The sequence below is a fragment of the Callorhinchus milii genome, unplaced genomic scaffold, assembly GCF_018977255.1.
Source record: "Callorhinchus milii isolate IMCB2004 unplaced genomic scaffold, IMCB_Cmil_1.0 Scaffold18, whole genome shotgun sequence".
Lineage (NCBI taxonomy): Eukaryota > Metazoa > Chordata > Chondrichthyes > Chimaeriformes > Callorhinchidae > Callorhinchus > Callorhinchus milii.
In genome coordinates this window covers 13,125,780-13,147,985 of record NW_024704759.1, presented here as the reverse complement: position 1 = coordinate 13,147,985, position 22,206 = coordinate 13,125,780, and the positions used below count along the sequence as shown (strand labels likewise).

General features: G+C 42.8%; 1 protein-coding gene and 1 long non-coding RNA gene across 3 annotated transcripts in view; both read right to left on the bottom strand.

Moving 5' to 3' along the window:
* The window catches only part of LOC103190339 (zinc finger protein 704), a 43,905-nt gene that overhangs the window by 16,618 nt on the left and 5,081 nt on the right, over window positions 1-22,206 (bottom strand). The window lies entirely within an intron of this gene.
* Window positions 16,251-17,954, bottom strand: LOC103190332. Its single transcript, XR_489146.2, has 2 exons — window positions 17,078-17,954; window positions 16,251-16,840 (listed from the first exon to the last, which is right to left on the bottom strand). It is a non-coding gene; the product is annotated as an uncharacterized LOC103190332 (long non-coding RNA).

Below are 22,206 nucleotides of genomic sequence, written 5' to 3'. Positions count from 1 at the left end.
CTGCTATCATCCCAGTGAATCTCGATGTCCTTGAGATTATTTTCTATGGTAAAGTGTGAGAATACAACAGCCTCGTCCGATATGGGTCATCTATTCATTTATGGAAGGGAGTGCAATGTCTTTGCACTTTATTTCCCATTTAGGCAACCTACTGACACAATTGATGACAATCTCCCTTTTGGAGTCTGCCAGTGTCCGCAGTCCAGCCTTGGTTCAGATAAAGTTATACAGTATAGCCATTGTGTCGGCTTAAGATGGGTGCAGCTCTGAAATCTTGCTCTTCGCGCTTTGTTTATGTAGTGGTTTCAAATCAATGAAGTCCATTTAAGTGCTTTCTGCAAACTTTGCTATCTGTGGCAACAAGCTTACAGTTTTGCAATCATTCGTAAATGATCTACTTACTCGAATGACTTGGCCAGAATGCAGTATATTGGAGAATTTTGTCTCACACAAACGGTCTTTCGGTGTACATTTTAATTAATGGTAAATCCAGAATAATCTTTTTACGACTTTTTTAATTGCACTCCAAGGTAATACAGTAACTATAGAAACCAATAACCCAATAAAAGTTTGTTACTCTGTCTGGGGAGGTTCTGATCGAAGAATGATCTCGCATTTCATCCAATAATTTTTTTCAAAAAAACCACAGGCACCCACAATATTTTCTGTAGTCTGTTGGTTTACATAAACACAAGGTTCAAAGTTAGCACATCTGAGTCCAGGCAAGTTCATTCGCAGAACGCCAGGAATTCAAGCCAAGAAAGAGACTCCCCACCCCACCCACCCACCCACCCCCAAAGCTACGGTAATAAAATAGCAAGCGTTGAGTGAGCTCAGCTCCTGTTGAGATCGGCAAACTAACACATTCATATCAACCTCATGTTCCACCTTCTCCTCTCCCAAATCAGTACAACTGGGAAGGTAAATAATGTTGCACCACTTATTCTGGGAAAGCACCTCGGTTATACGTAAGACGGGGTTATATGAAGATCCGAGTTTGTAAGAACACATTTCCTGTCTTAACCAACATTAATCAGCTCTAATTCCAGCCCTCGAACCACATTTATAGATTTGAACCTGCTGAAATTCTGAGCAGGTTGCTGTTGTCCAAGACAACAGCAACAACAAAGATTTACATTTATGTAGCGTCTCTCGCACCTCGAATCAGTTGCACTTTACACAACCGACGGGGCACCCGAGTTGGAATGCATTGTATTCTCTATTAAGATAAAAACTCTGCTGAGCAGCAATGCTTCCCTCAATCCCCGCGTTCTGTGAGGTATTTGCTTCTGGCAAGTTACATGCCTTTCACCACCTCCCACTCTTCAGTCCTCAGTCAAGGGGGTGGGGCAAATAACTTTTTCCCTGGCCTCTGCCAAAGCCATTCAAGTGGACTGTTCGGTGATGTGTGATCTTTGGTGATTTCTCTTCTATTCCCCCCATCGCCCCCCCCCCCCACCTCACGCACACACCTTTGCCTTCGCTGTCATTGGGGAGCGAGCACAAGGGAGGAAAGAGTGACAAGAGAGATGGATTTGAGTTTCACCTCCACACAGATTGGTTCACCAGTCGCTGTATTCCGTGCACCATCACCCAGCACGATCCTAAACTGGTCGTTAAACAGCAATCCTTTCAGAACTGAGAGGGTAAGCGTGCTAACATTACCACGTTATTCTTCTGAGCCACGGGCAAACCAAAAAAGGGAGAGAAAAAAATGAAACTGATGTCGGAAATGAGCCTCAAGTCTCTGAACTCAAGTGGAATAAATCTTTTTATTTTACGCCTCCACATCGGAAATCTATTTTTACCAACTGATATGGTTGTTCTCGATGACATCATGGCCTCATGACCTTAAAAACTTTGCTGCTCTGCTAGACGAAAACTCTTACTTCCTCTGAAGCGTTCTGCTGTCTCTTAAAAGTGGCAGCTGAGCTGTGAGGAATTCAGCTTAATCTACTAAAAGTGCTTAAGACCTTTAGGATTCTGCGCCCCATTCAAGTGCGCACTGTGATAACCGCGAAGCTCAAGCTCACAAGGTGATGGGATGAAGCAACAATCTGACCCAGTGGAACACTGAACTAAAACCCCAGACGCAACGCTTGTGAGGACGTTGATATCTAGTGCGCCAATCGCCGCCTTGAGTCCCGGCTACAGGGGAAAACCCCCCCACCACATTAGAACCATTGTTCACTCTATCTCTGTTCCGCCGCTGAAGAAGCCAAACAGTGCGCTAAAGGGTATTGAGGAAGCAGCAAAACAACGAGAGCCCAAAGCTCCCATCAGAATGGAGTATTGCAAATTGTGAGGCAAGTCCGAACGGCAACGGCAGAAATGTTACAAGCAAAACCACAAGAAACATCATTCAATTTGTTACACAGATTTTCCGTAGGCCCCTCGTGTTTTAAGTGAATTCTGTGAAGCGCTTTGAGACGTCTCGAAGACACGATGAGGCACCAGATCAAATGCAAGGATTATTATTTTTATTATTAAGTCTGTTTCTCCCATCACGTCCCCAATAACTTTGCAACTACAAGATTCATTGCATGTATTATTTTTTTGTTTTGATTATTTTACCTGGTAGGCAACGTCAAGTTATTTTTTTTTGCTACCGTTTGGTTAGTGATTAGCGAGAATACAGATTTGGGGAAGGGAAGAAAAACTGAGCAAAGAAATGGGGAACAAAAGTGTAAATGCCTTTTACTCACATCAATAACTCTCTGGCCATTGAGTCCTCCTCTACGTGAGGGTGGGCAGGAGGGCTATTCTGTTGCAGTTGCGTTTATCTAGTGTTAGATGCCAAACATCCACTTCCCTGGCGCGCACAGCACTTTGCACCAAGCCAAACAAACCGCCGATTGAGTATCAAATCATTCAGGTCGGTGGTGGATTTTGCGTCTCTGGCCTATATATAAACCAGCCGCTCCATCCTTCACCAGCTGTTGAGAGACTCCACTGGAATGCTACAGCTCAGCTGTCCAGACAGAACTAAATACAGCACCGAGTGGACTGCGGCCTGCAACCGGAAAACAAGAAGGATTTTGTGCTGTTTCCCTTCTGTGTGGGTCCTGGCCTGTCCAGCCTTGCACAATCGGGGCAATTTAGCATTCCGAGCTCTCAGACTGCCTGCCTGCCTGTCAGACAAACATGTGGAAAGAAGGTTTACACCGAGCACATAATGACCTGTTGTTGGGTCCACTGGGTTACATGTGTGTGTATATAATGGAAAAAGAGCCTGACACTTCCTTTGCACTATAATAATGCTGGAAACGCTGGTTAAGTGGGCAATTCATGACCGTTTTTTGATCCTGAGGTTACGACTCTTGAAAATAAATATTGGAAAATGGTGCCCAGCTGAATCCCGTTCTGTGTGGAGAACCCGACGGCTCTGAACAACTACAGCTAACATGGGATGACTAAGGCTATCGCACTGCAACGTTTGGCTACCCGCAAGAGTAAAACTAGTCTTCCTATCTCCGAGTCAGTGCTCTTGGAACTGAGATGTATATTGGAACTGTTAAGCAGTAACAAGAACAAATTGCATTTACGTAGAGCCAGGATGACATTCCAAGGCGCTGGGGGGAGGGGGGGGGGGAGAGAGTAAAAGCAGACCCAGTTTATAGCCCAGTAATTCTAAAAGCTCAAAGCAGCAAAGATCTCAATAATTTAATTCCAGAACTGCTGGGATTGGTGCATCTTTCTATCTGCGGGCAAACTGTGCCTCATGTATTCCTCACATATCCTGAGAGGTGAGACAAGTCCGCCCCTGGAGAAAAAAATCAATGACGCTGTACTCATTTGTTAGGATGTTAGTATCTAGTGCGCCAATCGCCTTGAGTCCCAGCTACAGGGGAAATTCCTCACACAACATTATTCACTCTATCTCTGTTTCGTTGTTGTGGAAGCCAAACACTCTTCCTGGTAACTAACGTGTGGGAACCACTGCTCACCTGCTCATGCAAACTAACAGGACGAGACGATTATATAATGAGAAGGCAATAGGGTAGATTAATAACTGCAATGTCTCTCTCCTCCTCCAGCCAACATATTTTCCTGAACAAACAAACAAACACATCTGCTCTGCGTACCTGATACCCACCCGGCACAGATAGCGAAATAGAACATCTCAAATACAGTTTTATTCATGTTGATTCTGCAATTCATGTCAGGCTTACAATTAGATATGCTGACATTTATGTTCTTGTGATGGGAAACACATTGGCGAGCCTATGAAAATGCAGGCAAAAACATGTCACTTTTAAAAACATTTCACTCCCTAAAACGACTCACTGAAGCCCAACTTACAAATACAATGGCTGGTCGTTCACTGGTACGTTCACTCTGGGAGTGACGCAATTCCGGAGTTGGAGATTTATACATCCTAATGTCAGCAACAGACATTTAGAAACGCCCCAAGGAAATTTGCTCGGAAATCTACAGCATTTGCTTGGAACAGAGGACGGGAGTCAGAAATATGGAAGTACAAAGAGGGATAATTAACATCAGTCAACAAGAGACCGAAAGGAAAGGTTTGGATTAAGAAACACCCTTCGGCCTACTTTTATTCTCATCCTTCAGGAATAAACCTATGGACTGGTTATAGAGCACCACTGACAAGTTCTGGGTGCAGGTCACTTGGCTGTTTGCAGACGACACAAAGAGGAAATCACATGAATATCAAAGGCAACAAAGAGCAAAATATCATACAATAGGAAAGAGGTGCCACTGTGGGACAGAGAGAGAGCTTTTCCATACCTGTGTTATTTGTGAACGTGCGTTCCCTTCCAGCCTCTGATAAATAGTCTTTCTTGCTGAAGTGCGCGCATCGTATTTGCATTTGAAAGATAAACTCTTCCATCAGGACAAAACTCTTACAACGTGTGACATTCAAAAGCAAGTCACTCACTGCCAGTGATGATTCTAACACTCGCTTTAGAATTGACACTGATGAAGAAAATTAATGTCCCGATCAAGGTTGCCTTCGGGGGAGGGGGAACTCAACTCTTGAGGCTTCTCATGAGAAAATTCCACCAGAAAACACAAATGGTTGGCTTTTACTTTTTTTACAGTGAGGCTTTGTATTCATTTGTTGGTGATGCTTTACGCTTGGCCCCAATATATCCATTACCATTTACTGTTCTCGAAAACCGCACCTGCCTTAATGCACATTATGCGATAAATATCTGTGCGCCGGGCTGGAAAATAAAACAAAAAAAATCACTACAGTTCTCGTCATGTGATGCTATCCCTCAGGCCCTATTTTTGCACACGCTCACACAGAAGTAATGCCTCCATTATTACACTCACTGCACTTGCTGTTATTGTGAAGGCAATAAGCAAGAATGAATACAACTGTGAAACCTCAAGTGGTGGGTAGGTAGATCCTATCCTACTCAAGTCTTCATTTTACAGCTCAGGACACTGATTAGCTGAATTACTAGCACAGAGCGAGTGCCACATACAAATAAAATATGTAGGTATTCTGTTGCACATCCAAAAACGTCATAAAAGTTTCTCTTATACATTTTGTAAGCAGAAGGTCACTGCTATGTAAAGGGAGCTCCATGGTGATTATTTTTATGTACAGTCGGTCATTACCATTCTATTGCAGGGAACTATAACAACGAAAAGGCTAACTTAAGTACTTTGCAACTCTTCAACGGGGTCAGGCGGGAAGCGCGATTGCTAAAACATGCTGTTGCTTACTTTTTGATAGTCACCTTGTCAACCAATTGCTGCAACAGCAACTCACCTTGCCAACCCCAAAGAGGCTTGGCGGTTTTGGCTGCATTCGAGAAGTGACACCAAAATTCAAGCAATATTCATTCGCCATGTATCAGCTAGCACGAAGTCTATTCTAATTTCAGTCAATTGTGCCAATTTCAGTCAATTCAATCTAAAATAGGAAATTATTAAATGTATCTGGACTGCTAAGTGTCTCGGTAAATATACGGACCATTCTGAACTGCTCCCTGGAAATGCAAGGGACATAAAAGAACTGTAGGGGCAATGATGGGTTAAAAATATACGGCTTTGTTTCGGCTTTGGGACTTTCAAATACAATGGTTGGTTTGGAAGTACAGTGCTTGCTCTCTGTGTGCTTGTCCAAACTTTCTTACAAACTTTAAAATAACGCACCAAAAAATCGCAGCAGATCAAAGAGAGCACATGTCGTAATTACACTACTTAATACATTAAACCGAACTAATTCAGTTCAACAAATTCCTAAGGCACCAGTTTAATACATCGGCAGACATTTTATTGGATACTTTGATACACAAAACTACTAACTGCGCTGACACAAAAATTCCAAATTCAAACGTCGAACTTTGCGATACAAAAATTGGAATTTGAATAGTCACTGCTCACGTTAGTTAGGTTTATTGTTTGATATTTAAAATTTTAAGATAAAAAAAGGCTTGGTGTTGTCCGTTTTTAAAGGGTTCAAAAGAGTATCGAACATTGCGAGAAAAGTTTGCAAAGCAAATGTCCTTGGATTGCAGCTGGAACCACAGTAATTTACATTATGCACCATCATCATTATTATAGGTTGTGGTAATTTGTGACTTCTTCAAGAACCTCTAAAAGGATATTGAATTACACAGTTTGAACCACTGTCAACTTTCTTCCAAGACAGGAGAGAGTTAATCAGAAACATCACAGGATTTATACCGACTGCTATTCATGTCAAACTCCCCCCTTCACCAGAAACTGGGTTGAAAACTTTTGAAATGTAACGAGTTAAACAGTGGATTTTTTTCGTGCTTTGAAGAAAAATGAAAGCATCTTGTTATAATCCCGACCTTGTGGCTTTCATAAAAAGTGAATATTTTACAAAATCCAGTATTAGGAGGTGGATTTTAGTGGGTATAGATTGTGGGCGCACTTATTTTGAGAATTGCAAAAGGACAGCTCGAAAAGCAGTCGGAAAAGCACATCAAAGGTCAAGTGCACGTTTTCATTTTCTCAAAGATCTTGCCCGTGTAATGAAAGGAAATCCCACGTTAAAGATTGGGAATTACGGTACGGCAAGAAATTAATTGCTTTGCGGGAAGACAGTCCTCGTAAGCGGAGTGTAAACTGATGAGCAAAAAACGGAATATAATGTAATTCTATGGGTTTGTTTCCAAAGGTTCATAGAGGACAAATGGTTGACACTGTGTAGGGCTTAAAACTGTACTGTGATTATTGTAAAGCTGCCAATTCTGCCTAAAGGCATCCAGAACACACACGTACCTGTTTATCAAGACCGACAGCACTGGATTTCACATGGTACGGACTTTGGGTTTAGTCAGTTACAAAAGTGAGAAGCAGTTGAATGTAATAGTAATAATCCTTATATTTGATATAGCTTCTTATCACATCTTCAAGACATATCTAAGCGCTTCACAGAATATACTGCAAAGTGAGTCGACTGTATGTATTGTGGGGAAATGCAGCAGCGAATTGTGCACAGCAGCGTCCCGCAAACAGTCGTGGATTGAGTGACCAATTTATTAATACAATTTGGAAACCTCAATTTATTATCCTTCCATCACAAATGAGTGCAAAGCATTTCCTTGGATTAGTCAAAATTTCAGAGCTGTAATTGACTGAAATATTCTGCAGTCAAAGAAAGCAACCATCCCAAAAAACAATGTATGTAGCAGCCACATGGGTGTGAAGATTGGGCCTTTGAACAGTAGGTGTTGAGATAAGAGACTTTAACGTTGGCTAATGACTCATAAAATCCTAGGTACATAGTAGTTATCAGATATCTGATTTCAGTATTGATCTACAGGAGAATAATGGTTGTTATTTCTCTAACAGAATACATGCTTCATACGCACCGACAATACAGTTTAAATGTTTATGCAGTAGAGCAACAGCAGTTTGTTAACAAACATGCTTCCTTATGGAGTGAGCGCATTCTCTCTCCTGCCTGTTACTTAGCTCTTCTGAAATAAATTGGCCATCATTGAAAAGTGAACATGCACCTACTCCAGGACAGGATTGCTGTGGTGGGGAGGGGGGAGAAAACGAAAGAGACACAAGAGTACATACCTGATAGATTAGTCCTGTCTTATCCACCCTCCATTGAAACCACTTCCAACAGTCGTTAAAGTGAGTGAGGGAAACTGCCTGCCAATAGTGCTAGAGTTACGCTGTCTGTCGACCAAAATAACTGAAATGCAATATTATTAACAACGCAGCAGCAGTACTGCAGCTGCCATTCTCTCTCTCTGCATTAGTTAACTTGAGAACTAGTGCACGAGTTAACACTATGGTCAGATAGCCGGGCCTCGCTGTGCATCTCCCACTCTCTCCGTGGTGAAATGGATAGCTGAAGTTTCCATTCTGATGCCAGTGAACCCTGGAACTCTCTCCCTCTGACACTCACCCCCTCCTTCTCTGTCTTTAAATCCTCCTCTCCCCTTCCCCTCTCCCTTGTTCAGTGTCCAATCCTATACCCGTAAAGTGCTTTGACATTACAGAACGTGAAGGGTGCAAGTTTGTTGTGTTGTTTTTGAATAATTATTGCAAGGAGCGCATAATGAAACATCGCAAATTTCACCCCTATATCTTGTGTGTTGAATTAGGTGATGTGAACCAAGTAAGTGTCAGTGGGACCAGTATAAAACACCTTACTGTCCCCAATACATTTAAAGTCCAGTTAACATAAGGACACTATAAAACACAGAGGCAAAGTCAATTAGTTGTAAGTAATAAAACACACAGAGGCAATCTAAAATAAATTGAATTGTTTCTTGAATGATATTTGGGTTGTCAGTCTGGGATGCGATGTGGGCATTGATATTTAAACTGGGTGTTACTAACCTTACAAAGTGTGGGAACACAGCAACAACAACAAGAGTACATTTGTGTAGCGCCTTTCACGTTGGGAGTACGTCCCAAGGCACTGGACAGGGTAGAGCATTTCAGACCCGAGCCGGGGTCGGGGGGGGGGGGGGTGAAGGGAGGGAAGGGGAAGCCAATGGCATGGTTGAAGAGGAGGGTCTTGAGGCAGGACTTGAAGGAGGCTAAGGAGGGGGCGAGGCGGAGTGAGTGGAGGATGGAATTCCAGAGGTTTGGGGCAGAGTGGCTGAAGGCTCTCCCGCCAATGGTGGGGCGGGTGGGTCGGGGGACGTGGAGCAGCCAGAGCCGGCTGAGCGGAGGGAGCGGGCGGGTTGGTAGGGGGTTAGGAGGTCACAGAGATAGGGTGGGGCGAGGCCATGGAGGGCTTTGTACGTGAGGACCAGGATCTTGAACTGGATCCTCTGAAGGATAGGGAGCCAATGGAGTCGGGCGAGAGTGGGGGAGATGGGGTCACGGAGTTTGGTGCGGGAGAGGACACGGGCTGCAGAGTTCTGGACTATCTGCAGCCTGTGGAGGGAGGAGTTGGGAAGGCCGACAATCGTTTGCATAGTCGAGCCTGGAGGTGATGAAGGCATGAACAAGTTTCAGTGGCCTGAGGGGTGAGTTAGTGGCGGCTTCAGGCGATGTTGCAGAGGTGAGGGAAGGCAGAGCGGGTCATGGCTTGAATGTGGGGGAGAAAATGGAGTTGGGTGTCATCCGCATACATGTGGAAGTTGACCCCATGTCTGCGGATGATGTCACCAAGGGGGAGCATATAGATATTGAAGAGGAGAGGGCCAAGGACAGAGCCCTGGGGGACCCCAGATGTGACAGTGCAGGGGCTGGAGGAGAAACCGTGAGAGGCGGTGGAGACGGTGAGAGAGACAGGAATCAAACCAGGCAAGGGCAGGTCCGTGAAGATTGAGTAATGTGGAGAGACGGTGTATGAGGATGGAGCAACTCAGTGCAACACAGTTTGTTGTGGCTGTTTACTCCTGTAAAGGAATAAATTAGTTGTCTGTGCCATGCCCTGCTTGGGTAGAAGAATTCCTGCCAAAAAGTCAGGTCTAAATTAACACATTATAACTTGCTATTTTTATCCAAATATTTTTAACATCAGTAAATCCCAGCCCTGATTTCTTCCTCCAGTCGACAGAGAACATGAGGTTCTTAAACAGAATTTTCATCAATACAACATATTAAGCTATCATTCTCTTTCAGATGCTGAGCGACTTGCTATGGATTTAGAACATTTCTGGTGTTGTTTTGCATTCCTAACACCTGTGGTTTTATTTAGATTTTTTACTGGTGAAAGTTTCTGCCTGGTTACAAAGGAGTGTGTTGAGTAACAAGGTGATGGTCAAATGGATTCCACCATCAATCTACAATAAAGATCTTTCTTTGAACGATTATCAGATAAGGACATTTCCGTACAAATGAAGATATCTGCGTAGCCCACATCTCTTTACTTCACAAGATCACAAGAGAGCTTTGGATAAAGAAGACCCTTTGGCCCATTTGATCTCCTCTTTCCCGAATACCTCTTTATTAATACTGACCCTACAATCTTCCCATTGTAGCATCGAGCCGTGTTTTTATTAAGGGGTTCAGCATCATGGACTCGACCAGCCTTTCCAACTGAAAGGTTGATCCTTAAACCAACCAGAACCAGTTTCTGAAAAGCCTTTGAGATCTACACTGAAATAGAGCTGTACTGGAGGAGACGAGTAGCTAACCACAGGGACTGTTATTACCCTGTGGTTAGCTCATTTTGCAGACTACATTTAAGCATGAAGCGAAGATCCATTTTGCAAATAGGTTTGCTCCCAAACCTAAGCCCTACTGTACTTTATGCACAAGACAATACGATTTGAAAGATTGGAAACAACAAGCAACCAGGAAAATTGCGTACACTTAAATGCGACGGACATGAAAAGGAGATTATGTATGCAATGTGGACGTGTGTAATGCTACACACATCAATCACACAGCCTTTGGGCATCTCATCATACAGCCTAAAAAGACAGAGACCAAACAAAGTAGAGGCCGATTAATATACACAGACAAGCATGTAACACAAGTGGAACAGCGTACAATTGTAGGAGTGCTGGTCATACAAGCGCCATTAAGTATCTTGGGTGTTGTTGGACTTCATCTGGACAGGTCAAAGCTACGACTGTGCCCTATTTTTCACCAGTTGAGAGGAGTGTTTGTTAAGAATGCCGTAACATTAGCAACCAGGGCCCGGCCCCCTTTTGTTAACAGAATTTCCGCAAATCGAATTACGAATAGGTGAAACAACCGGCAAAAGAAAAAACTCAGGCTGTTTTTTTTTTAAAAAGGGAAAGTTCGGACCAGGATTTTCTAAGCCCGACAAGATTGCAGTCGTTCTTTCCATCCAAAAAGTACTTGGGAGTATTTTGCAAAAAGAAATTCTGGATCTTTTAATTACCTACTTGATCCGATCTGACTAACAGTCACTTCAGGAGCATAGTTCAATGGCGTAAGGGCACTGTTTTCAAGGTAGCTTTGGAAGCGTGTGTTCTGCATTGAACACCCTGCACATTTTTCATCCATTGTACTAACTTGTTTGCCCATTAAAGCATAACATGACGATTTGCATATTTTATGAAGAGATTTAGCTGTTCAGCCCCTCCCTGCCCACTAGGTTTTCCCCCTATTCAACCCAAAACATCACAAACGCCATGACACGATCAGACCCTCAGCATGGCACCAAAAATGAATCATGCAGTTTATTTAGTGCCGCAAAATACTGAGTTCACAAATCAAACAAGATGACGAATTTAATAAGCAGTTGACACAACAACAACTAACCTAGAATACGCTTTCTTTATGAAAATGGAAACCACAAGACTGTGAAGTGGCTTTTGCAGCAATCTGATAAATACACCATTTTTAGATATCTGTTGCAAATTTATGTCAAGTGTTCAGCAAACAATAAACAAGTGATTTAATAATTTAAGTTAAACCCTTCTACAAACATCATAGTGTTATCATATGCACTGGCTCTATATAACTGTGCAAATGGCTTCATTTCCCTCAGTACGCACAATATTTTCAGACTTCTGATATTCACCTAGATTGTTCAAATTGGAAAAAGAAGATGTGTGCTGCAGCTCAGTGGTTAGAATAACTCGCCTCGCAAGCAAAAGGACCTGGGTTTGATCCCCGAGCAGGGCGAAACCTTAGGCAAGTTTCCTAACTCCACGAGCCTCTGTTTACCTAGCAGTGAATAGGAACCCGGTTGTTAGTCAATTAGCGTATCGCTTTTCCGGGGTAGTAATCTCTTAAAAAATATATAATAATAATAATGGTCACTCAATTCCCAGGTGTTTGTGGGACGCCGCTGTGCGCAATTGGCTCCCACGTTTCGCCCACAAAAATACAGTCAATTCACTTCCAGTGTATTCTACGAAGCGCTTTGAGATGTCTAGAAGAAGCGATAAAGCGCTGTAACAAATACAAGGATTATTATTGTTATTATTAATTGCCACTACAGCTGCTTCCATTCAAAATGCAGGCGTACTCAGGAGAATCCCAGTGCTATTGCTCAATACAGAGCAAGCCAGCTGGACTGACTTTGTACAACACTGTACCCAATGACCCTAACACGTGGCAATATGAACACCTTCTTGTCTACATGTTTTCATGCACTGAAAGGAGACTACAAACATCCTCCCACTTCCCCACGTCCAAACCCCAGCAGTTGGCTCCAGGACTGATTGTTCTATTTCACAACCAACCTGGAGCGTTAGTGAACTACAGAACAGATAGAACTAGATGGGCTCCAGGAATGCTGGGCGATTCCAAACTTTCGCAAACAACAAGATTCCATTTATAGAGCGCCTTTCACGTCAGGAGGACGTCCCGAGGCGCTGTACAGTTGGGTCAGGACCCGAGCATTGGGGGGAAATGGTCAGGGTGAGGGGAGGGAGGGAGTGAGGAGGGGGTAGAGAGTCGAGAGGGGAGCTGAAGGCACGGTCAAAGAGAAAGGTCTTGAGACCGGCCTTGAAGGAGGAAAGGGAGGAAGCGGCGAAGGCACTCGGGGATAGAGTTCCAGAGCCTCGGGGCTGAGAGGCTGAAGGCCCGGCCACCGATGGTAGGGCGGTTGGGGCGGGGGATGTGGAGCAGACCGGAGCCAGAGGAACTGATCATGCCTTGATCTTATGATGCTTGGAAGTCTCAGTTCGGTTTAGATACTCTTAAGCACGGTGATGGGTTACCGCATGTGTCAGACGTCCAGCCGAATACCACCCCACCCACACCCCAAGAAAAATCACGCCTGGAGCTAAATTCTAGAAAAAAGTTCCACTTTGTTACGTAAATGTGTAACACCACAATGCAATGGTTTGCATTTGCTGCCTGTGTAATGCCCTTTAATTTGAAACGCTTGCGCTGCAATCTGTTGCGTCTCACTTGCATTTTCAAAGCTGAGCTTGTATTTTTTGGTAGCTTTTCATAGGTTTCAAGGACATGAAGCAAATTAGGTTGTAGGCTCTTTGTTCTATCAGCTCCAGCTGTCAGTGAGTGAACCTTTGCAAAAAGCCCAAGACAACTCAATGAATTTTGAACTAGTGATAAGAGCAATAACGATGGTACCGGCAAGTGAGCTATCGTGATCAACCTGGCTGCTTTGACTCGGTGTTTAAGCAAAGGTGAGCCTTTTCATGTGGGATGGAATCGTTTTTAAGCAATCCGAGGGAGACAGCAAACACTCACACAGCTCTTCCACATCTCCTAGCAACTGTTCCGAGCAGGACGAGCAGAGACTTTGGCACAGGTTGCTCTGCGTATTATTGCAGACACAGAAGGAAAAAAAGCCAGTGCGCAGAAAGGAAACATATTAAAATAGGTGGCGGTTATTATTACTCGGCTATCGACTTGGGAAATGCTATTTACTTTCCATGTCTCGTGACAGGTCTTTTTCCCGAATGATAATGATATAAATATAATCCCTGCATTTGCTATAACGCCTTTGAGACGTCCCAAGATCGCTTCAAAGCGATCACTTGGAATCACTACCTCAGCTAAACAACAACAACAAAATCCTCAATTATCGGCTACACGAAGAGTATTCTACTGTCCTAGCCATTGACTGACTGTAGCACTTGATACGGCATTTCAGCAGAATCTTCTGTTGTCTCGTTTCATTTTCCAGGAATGTACAATATTCAGGTCGCTGGTTCACCCAAAAGTCACAGTGAGGGTACATATAAAGCAGCATCTTCCTCCCACCTCAGTTTGGTTTCCCCTCCAACCTAGTTGATGCCTCTCCTCCCCACTAACCAGCCCCGCACTCAAAATAATAATCCTCACATCCGACATAGCATTCATTTCGCCAACAAAATATAGTCAATTCACCTTACAGTATATTTTGGGAAGCCCTTTAAGACGTCTCGAAGATGTGATAAGGTGCTGTATCAAATGCAAGGATTATTACTATTACGATAGCGTCTTTCACATTGAGAGGTTGTCTCAAAGTGCTTTATGGGATTTTACCGAAGTGACTGTGTGTTTTGCAGGCAATATACCATTCAGTTCTCCTTCCTCAGGAAAAACACCTGGTGTTCGCTCATTAGACCGCACGGCAGCACAGCCAACAACATCAACCTGGGCATGAGAGAACACGGCATCACCAAACGGAGCAGCAGCTCAAAGCTCTTACATTGCGGGCCACACCTCGCCAAGAGCAGAAACCTTCAATCAGAAAATCTCGCACCAGTTACAAAGGAATTGGCACAGTGATTAAACCAAGTTGTACAATTAAAGCAGGAATGAACCCGTAACCCTATAAAAACAAACATGGGTGGGTGTACACACAAACACATGCACACACATGTGTGTATATTGCACACCCATGATAAAAAAAATAATAATCCTTGCATTTGATATGGTGCTTTATCACGTCTTCGAAACTTCTCAAAGGGCTTCACCTGCTACAGTTTAAAGTGAGTTGACTGTATATTTTGTGGGCGAAACGAATCTTGGCAAGATCTTGTTCGGCTAAAGTGTTTAATTTTATTTAGGGCGAACAAATGAAAGAGCTGACATAGCGAAAGGTGTCGATCAGTGGTGTTCACAACGGCAGGACCAGTCTAACCACTTTCCCATGTTCGTCTCCCCAACCAGAGGCGTCAGCTGCTCGGGTGGGTGGGGGGGGAAAGCATCCTTAAGATTAACTTCCATTGTCTGCTTCTTGTGCTCATAGGAAATGGATACTGCAAAATTGCCTGGACATAATGGTGTGTAAACACAACCATTAAGACGATTTAGCATTATATTGTCCACTCGTGCTTTGACAAAAGAAATAGTACAGGAGAGTGCTTCTCAAACGCTGAATGAGAGTCGTTAAGGAATCCCGTTTTCTCTACAAACGTCAAATGCTTAAAAAAAACCTCAAACGCTTAAAAAAACTGCAACTGCATGATGAACCTCGCCCATCAAATACATGGATTAATAAGATCAAATGTAAGTCTTAATTTGGTTGTTTACTGCCAGTTCACCACTGTGAAAAACACTGCACTTCGCCAGTGCTCTGCCAGTGAACTAAAACACATTATTGTCAGCCATTAATGAGAGTCCAATCATCTTCAGTAACACTGCCCGTTGCAAAACCACTTAGCTTTCCACCAGCTATAAGTGACTCTTGGAAAAGCTTGAACAGTCCTGACGCATTGACACACACAGCACACTGCGTTATGTTTTTGGTGTGCGTGACAGAAATTCCTTTGTACAGCGAGTGTTTATGCAGCGAACCGACCACATACCCGAAATAATCTGGAGCTGAGGTAGTTGGGATTTCACTGTGGTGGACTCTGCAGGCTCTCTGTTTCTGTTTCCACTAAGAAATCCTGCTCAGTTGGATACTCGGCCAATCGATTTGTGCCGGACTCATCCACCAACACAAAAAACAGTCCCGTTCGGGTGTAAAACGATTACATTTCTATCGTTTCCTCAATGGGCATTAAAGAGAACTTTCAACATTCACAATACTGTTACACAAAAAGTCAACAAAGTGTATCTTCATTAGCGGACACAGCGCAAGAAACCCCCTGAACGAATAATAACAGGACCAGAGACGAGGATTAAAGGGCACCAGGCGGAGAACAAGTTGAAAGACGTCACACACACACATACATCTACTTGAACAGGAAGTGCTACAGCCTTCGAAATGCATGGAATCCAGAGAGGGAGAGAGAAAAAAAATACAGAGAGACCAGTTATAAAAGACTCCTTTGTTTATTTTTTTAATACCTCGTTGATTTGATTGAATACATTCTTCTGTTTTGTTCACAAGTCAGTCAATCACAGGTAACACGTCGCAAGACTTCGCGGTGGACGGTTTTCTTTTGCGCATGCAAAGACAATAACGAATATATTTCTCAGTCACACGCTGGTAATCAGACAGGCTTTATTCACTTGGCTTCAGAAACCAGCAACCAACAGTGTTTCAACAAATACATAGCAGTGATGTAAATTGTACCAAACACTAGAGAAAGCACCCTTGAAAGCACCCTATTTGGCCTTTTGTGGCTATCTCTGAGGACTACTGCTCAGCTTTAGGATGAATCAGTCGTTCGAAGGTTCCTGCAGAATATCTTCAGGACCTGCCCCACCCCAAAATAAACACACCCAAAGGATAGACATGCAGTCAGCAGCACGCTGGAGCTGTGGTTGTTTGCCAGTGTGCTGAGAAGATTAATGAAGAGAGTGAACCTGCAGCATCAACCGATCTCAGCCAAACTATCTAAGAATTACCTATCAAGTGAGGTGCAATAGGACTGGCAACCATCCACTCAGGCCAATGTGACCCTCTCTGGAGGGTTCAGAAACGGACAGTTACATCCTTCACTGCTCAGCAACGCAGCCACCGAAATCCTCTTCACGTCGATCCCCTTCTGGGAAAACATGTTTTGTAGATATGATGGATTTACGTTCTCTTAAATTGCCATGCCCGCCCCTGTCGACATGAGCAGGAGGAGGCATCCTGCGAAAACATCAAGAGCCATTCTGAGATTTCAAACTCTACACGGAATTCTGATTTATTTACAGTAAGAATACTATTGCAGAAGACTGAAAAAAAATGCTAGGAAGGGCACAAGACATTAATGGGCAAGGATTTGCAAGACTTTCCTAGATGAGTAATGTCGGTCTGAATATAAAAAGGGAATTAGACTTTACAAAATGTATTTAAGACTGCAAAGGAAATTATTGGATCACTTACCAGATTGCAAAGCAGCTTCACAGAAGTAGGGTGTCATCGGCACCCCTCACTTGGAATATCTGTGCAATAATTTTCTTGTTGGCTCTTTCTAATGACTGTGTGGTCTGGCCCGCTGTCTCTACTTACACCCAATGAAACATGTAGTTGATAATCCTCTTGTGAACTTGTGACCATTTCTGCAAACATCAGAGTAATAGTTCACCTGTCTAGTTCTGCTTTGGTGGCTTAAGGGGAAAAAAAAGAGGTAACTTTTGCATTTGATCAAAATCGTATGGGGTTAATTTAATTGATGTTGCTCTCATTGATGTGCGGCCTTTGGTCTCTACTCTTGTCCGGTTCGCATGTTTACCATTGCCAGCGCAGTGAGTTTGCACAGGGAAAAAAAAGATACAAATTTGTATAAACCCCAAAACGTTGCATTGGAAATAGAAGCAAAGGAATAACAGCCTGGTGAACCCTAAAAAAAAGGGAAGAATTAGTGACGCAAAGCTCCTTAAAGTGGCTTTGCGTCCAGCATTTGTAAACCCTCCCCCACCACCCATTACCTCCAACGTTAAAGAAAATAAATGGAATCCAAACAAATCCTAGCTGGTTGATCCACAGACCTGACACCACAGATTGTAGACAGTGAAGCACTCTATTAAGCTGTAGATTTTTTAAAAAAAGAACCAGAAAGAATGCCCGAGTGGCACAGCCTTTCACATCCTGAGATCTGCATTTGAATTAATGGACAAAATTCTTTCTCACCCCACCGGTTGTAAGGGTCTTCCATATGACATGGGTTTAGACACAATTCACTTAATTCCTGTGAGCAAAGGGACCAGCGCTGAACTGTTCCTATTGGCAATAATAATAAAATTAATAATCCTTGCATTTGATATCATGTCTTCGAGGCGTCTCAAAGTGCTTCACAGAACACACGGTAAAGTGAATTGACTGTATATTTTGTGGGTGAAATAAGCAGGAAAGGCCACATTGCTGAATCCAGAGTTAGTTTGTAACTAAGGCGGCTCTATATTGATTAAATCGAGTAAGATTTACTGCGTACAAAAAAGCTTTTCAATCCCAGTTCCTCTTTCAATTATGAAACTACATTGAAACAATGGGTCTGACTAAATCCTGTAGTTAACTCGTGTAATTTACTACAGTTGGGTATTATAAATACCAAATTACTCAAAGACAAAGTGCTGATATTGCACAAAATATTCAAATTTAATACTGTATTTTATGGAAGATCAGGATTTGAAAGGATTTAACATAAAAAGACAATTATTTGTACTGCACAGAGGAAATGACTTGGGGGCCAAGGTAATAAGATCTATGGGAAGGACTCCCTCCCAATTTTTTTAAAAATGATAATTTGTGATTAAAAGGCACTTTCCTACTGTGAAGATTTTAGGTATGTCAATACCATCATCTTCCCATTAAGAACCTGCATTTTTCTGCAGAAATTAACCCTGTTTTTATTGAAAAGATCAGAATGAAGTATAAAACTACTTTACAAAGTAACTACCACAATAATATTTTGCCCACAAAATATACAGTCAATTCTGCGAAGCGCTTTGAGACGTGATCAGATTCTGCATAACACAGCTGATAATGGGTAATTCATGAAGTACGTAAACACAAGTTTTTACGATGACTCAAACCGTTAGCGAAAGATTCAAGAAAGGTTTAGATCCACATCAAAAGCGGTTTGCATCAGGCCAGAAAAGACCTGGGCTGGAAAGCTTCCTTTCACCAAACAGAAACAGCATTGGGACAATTCTGTACAATGCAAACTGCCAGCCAGCTCGCAGTTTAGCTCCTTTGTCAATTTTGGTTCGAAAAAGAGTAAACCGAGATCTTGAACCCTTGAAAAAGATTTATTTTCGACGCGACTTTCACCGAATTCCAGAAACGGACCGAGCTCAGCGGCAGCTTTTCGGGTTAACCCTTCGCCGCACCTTCATTTGAAATTTAAACTACTTTTTATCCTTCTACAATTGACCTTTACTGTGTCCAAGTCTGCACACTCCAGCGTATGCACAACCGGCCGTCATTACAGCGCTGTCCGAGAGCTCTGGGACACTGCCCTGCAGTGAGGGACGCAACATAAATACAAGCTGTTGCTGTAAGCGCTAAAGACCTGCAAACAAAATGCCTCCCAACCTGCATTTGCACACGAAGGCACTTGAAGACAGTTACAGCATCACGGTGACCACATTGTTTCATTTCTGTCCGTCTGCACTGTGGTGCGGCAGAGCAAGTTGCTCAGTCAGTAGGTCTATAATTAGTGACGAATTTGTGGAATCTGTCTGCTGCAACCGTGTCAAAACTCTCGTCACCTTGCTATCCGTGACTTAGTCAACTGCACCTAAAATACAGTGTCAAAGGTGCTCGGGGGGATAGTAATAGTTAGAAAAAGCACCAAAAAGCATTAAAATCTTATCAAATGTGAACGTATGCATTTTTATTCCCCTGAAGCCACTCTTTCCCCTGCGCCTCCTCCTCTCCCCTGACTTCCGTTGAACACAATACATCGTCAAATGCTCATACCTCTGGAGAGATCTGCTTTCTAGAAATGGCAGGATGTAGAAGCGTCTAATTCTTCCGCAAGTCAGTAGGGCTCTCCGAAACTCCGCTTCGATTGACAGTAGGCCAGCAGAGCCTTGTGTCAACACGAATTTGGACTGCGCTCAACACGAACAAATCACCAGCGATCAACAAAAGATCACTCCTCAATTTGGTGAAACACACAAATAAATGGCCACGACTCTTGGTGGCTCGGCACTTAACCGGTCGACGTCTGCCAAGACGAAAACGTCACGTCCAGGATTGAGTATCCGGGATGCAGTATCGCGCTACATCCCGAGAGATGAGTCTTCACAACCAAGGAAGAACCTGTCCATCAGATTATTGGGGGAAGGGTGGTTCCCGTTCATCGTCATCGACCATTTTCCCACACTAGTCAAACCCCATTGGGCTAAAGGCATTCGTCACCAGTTCCAAGTAGATTTTATCGCCGTCAGTCCATTTGGTTACTGTAATATGTGGTGGTGGTGGGGGAGGTTTAATTATATTTTTGTGGAGAAAATGCAGTTGATGTTTCAACCGCAAGGAGAGAAATAGCATTAACCAGAACATTAGAAAACAAACAAACAGCACATGTCTGAGCAACTACCTCTTTCTACCTGTGCACAAAATGGCAGACAACTGAGATAAAGATGTAACCAAATGAAACCAACCAGTCAACCACATATTTAAAAATAACTTGAGCTAAAAGAGAACATGTGTGCATTTTTTTTATATAGAGTTAATGCATTTTGCCCACAAAAACAAACAAGTCAATTCACTTTTACAGTATATTCTGGGAAGCGCTTTGAGAGGTCTAGTAGACGTGATAAAGCGCTAAATCAAATGCAAGGATTATTACTTTGGACTATGCAAGCTACTGTACATTTCAGATGTTCAATACTGGTTATAAGAGTTTTGCTAATATTGTGTATATTGATGCAAAATAAAGAACTGGTACCAAGTTCTAACTTTTCACTCGACTGACACACGATTACAGTTTCAAGAGAACAAGATGATGGGAGTTTGCAGAAGAGTTTCAGAGGCCGACAGGAGGGAATTAGAGGCAGTTATGCGCTAGGAGTTAACGCCCTCTAGTAACTGGACTGTGACCTGACACACTCATTTCATGTCGAGCCTTTGCAGCCAACTTTTAGTGACTGTTATTCCATCAGTTTGAGTCAGACTTGGTCCCAGAAATGCAACACCATTGTCTGATCCATTGCACCATTCAGGCCCCTATTGACTAAGTTTACAGCAGACAAACTTTCAGAGAAGCCACCACTATAGCAAGATTCTCCCTTCTTTGTGTATAGCCACTGTAAATCAAAAATCAAACTAGGCCTCAGAAGATGCACGAAAGCTCAGACTTACAAGAAGGCAGCGTTACGAGGAGGAATTTTTCACTGTAAAATCATTCTGCATAACATGGTCAACGAAGAGATGCCACTGAGCCCCTGAGTGACATCCCACTGCACTCATCAATTTGAATAGCCTGATGTCCTTGGGAATATCTGTTTCTTGGATGCTCGGTATGGGATACAGGGAAAATGAACAGCAGTATGAAGTCAAGGGCACTGCATAAATACAAGTCCCTCTTGTTATTCAAGCTACGTAGAAAGCCAAATGGTGGATGGAGCTCTGGTTCCATGGCTCAGTGAATGCTGTCATTGAGAACTCTAGTAGACTTGCTCTTCATCAAACACGTCGCCACAGCCTTCCTCTAAGATGGTGAAGCGCAACTTGGAGCAAATTTGAGATCTGTTTTTTTGGAAGCCATGGAAGAATTTTTTTGCATTTATTTGTTCCATCCACGACACGCAGGCTCTCGTTCCTGAAGAATAAACTATTATGGGAGATAAAGGAAACAAATATTTATTTCAATTACAGCAAACAATTAAGGTAAAAGGATATTAATCAGACATATTTTGTGAAAATTGGATGAAAATAGCCTAAAATTAATTAAAGAACAAGTAATAAAATTAAAGATACGCTTCACTTACCATAATTAAGTCAGCTCAGCATGTACAGTGACTCTCCGATTCCCCGAGACTGACTGCTCTCGAAACAGATTTCAGATCATGTAGTTTGTTGTTTGCCTTTTCTCTGGGTTTTTGATAAACATTCAAGTTTTTTTTTTTGGTTGTTGAATACAAAACAAAGTTGTGAAATTTTCCAACACGGCCCGTGCGTTTCCATTGTAACCCTCTCCGTTTTTAATCCAAAGAAAGGCATTTCGATTTGATACATTGCTTTGCTTCACTACAACAAACAACATACGGTCAATGAAACGTGAAGGCTTTTCCGCCTTTCCTATTGTTGCCGTTTTCTGACACAACGCTACAAGTCATTTGCACAGGTCAGGGCTTCAGTGCAATAAATCCGCAATAGAATGACTCCTTGGATGGCTTGAAACACTGACAGAAACTTGGGAGAGGTCAGTGTCAATATGTTTTATCTATATGAGTGTTCAACATTCCAAATATGGGGCCAGAGTTATATTGGCCGGCGAATCTGTATCTCAACATCTAACAATATATTTTCACACATATATATACACACACACATATATATAT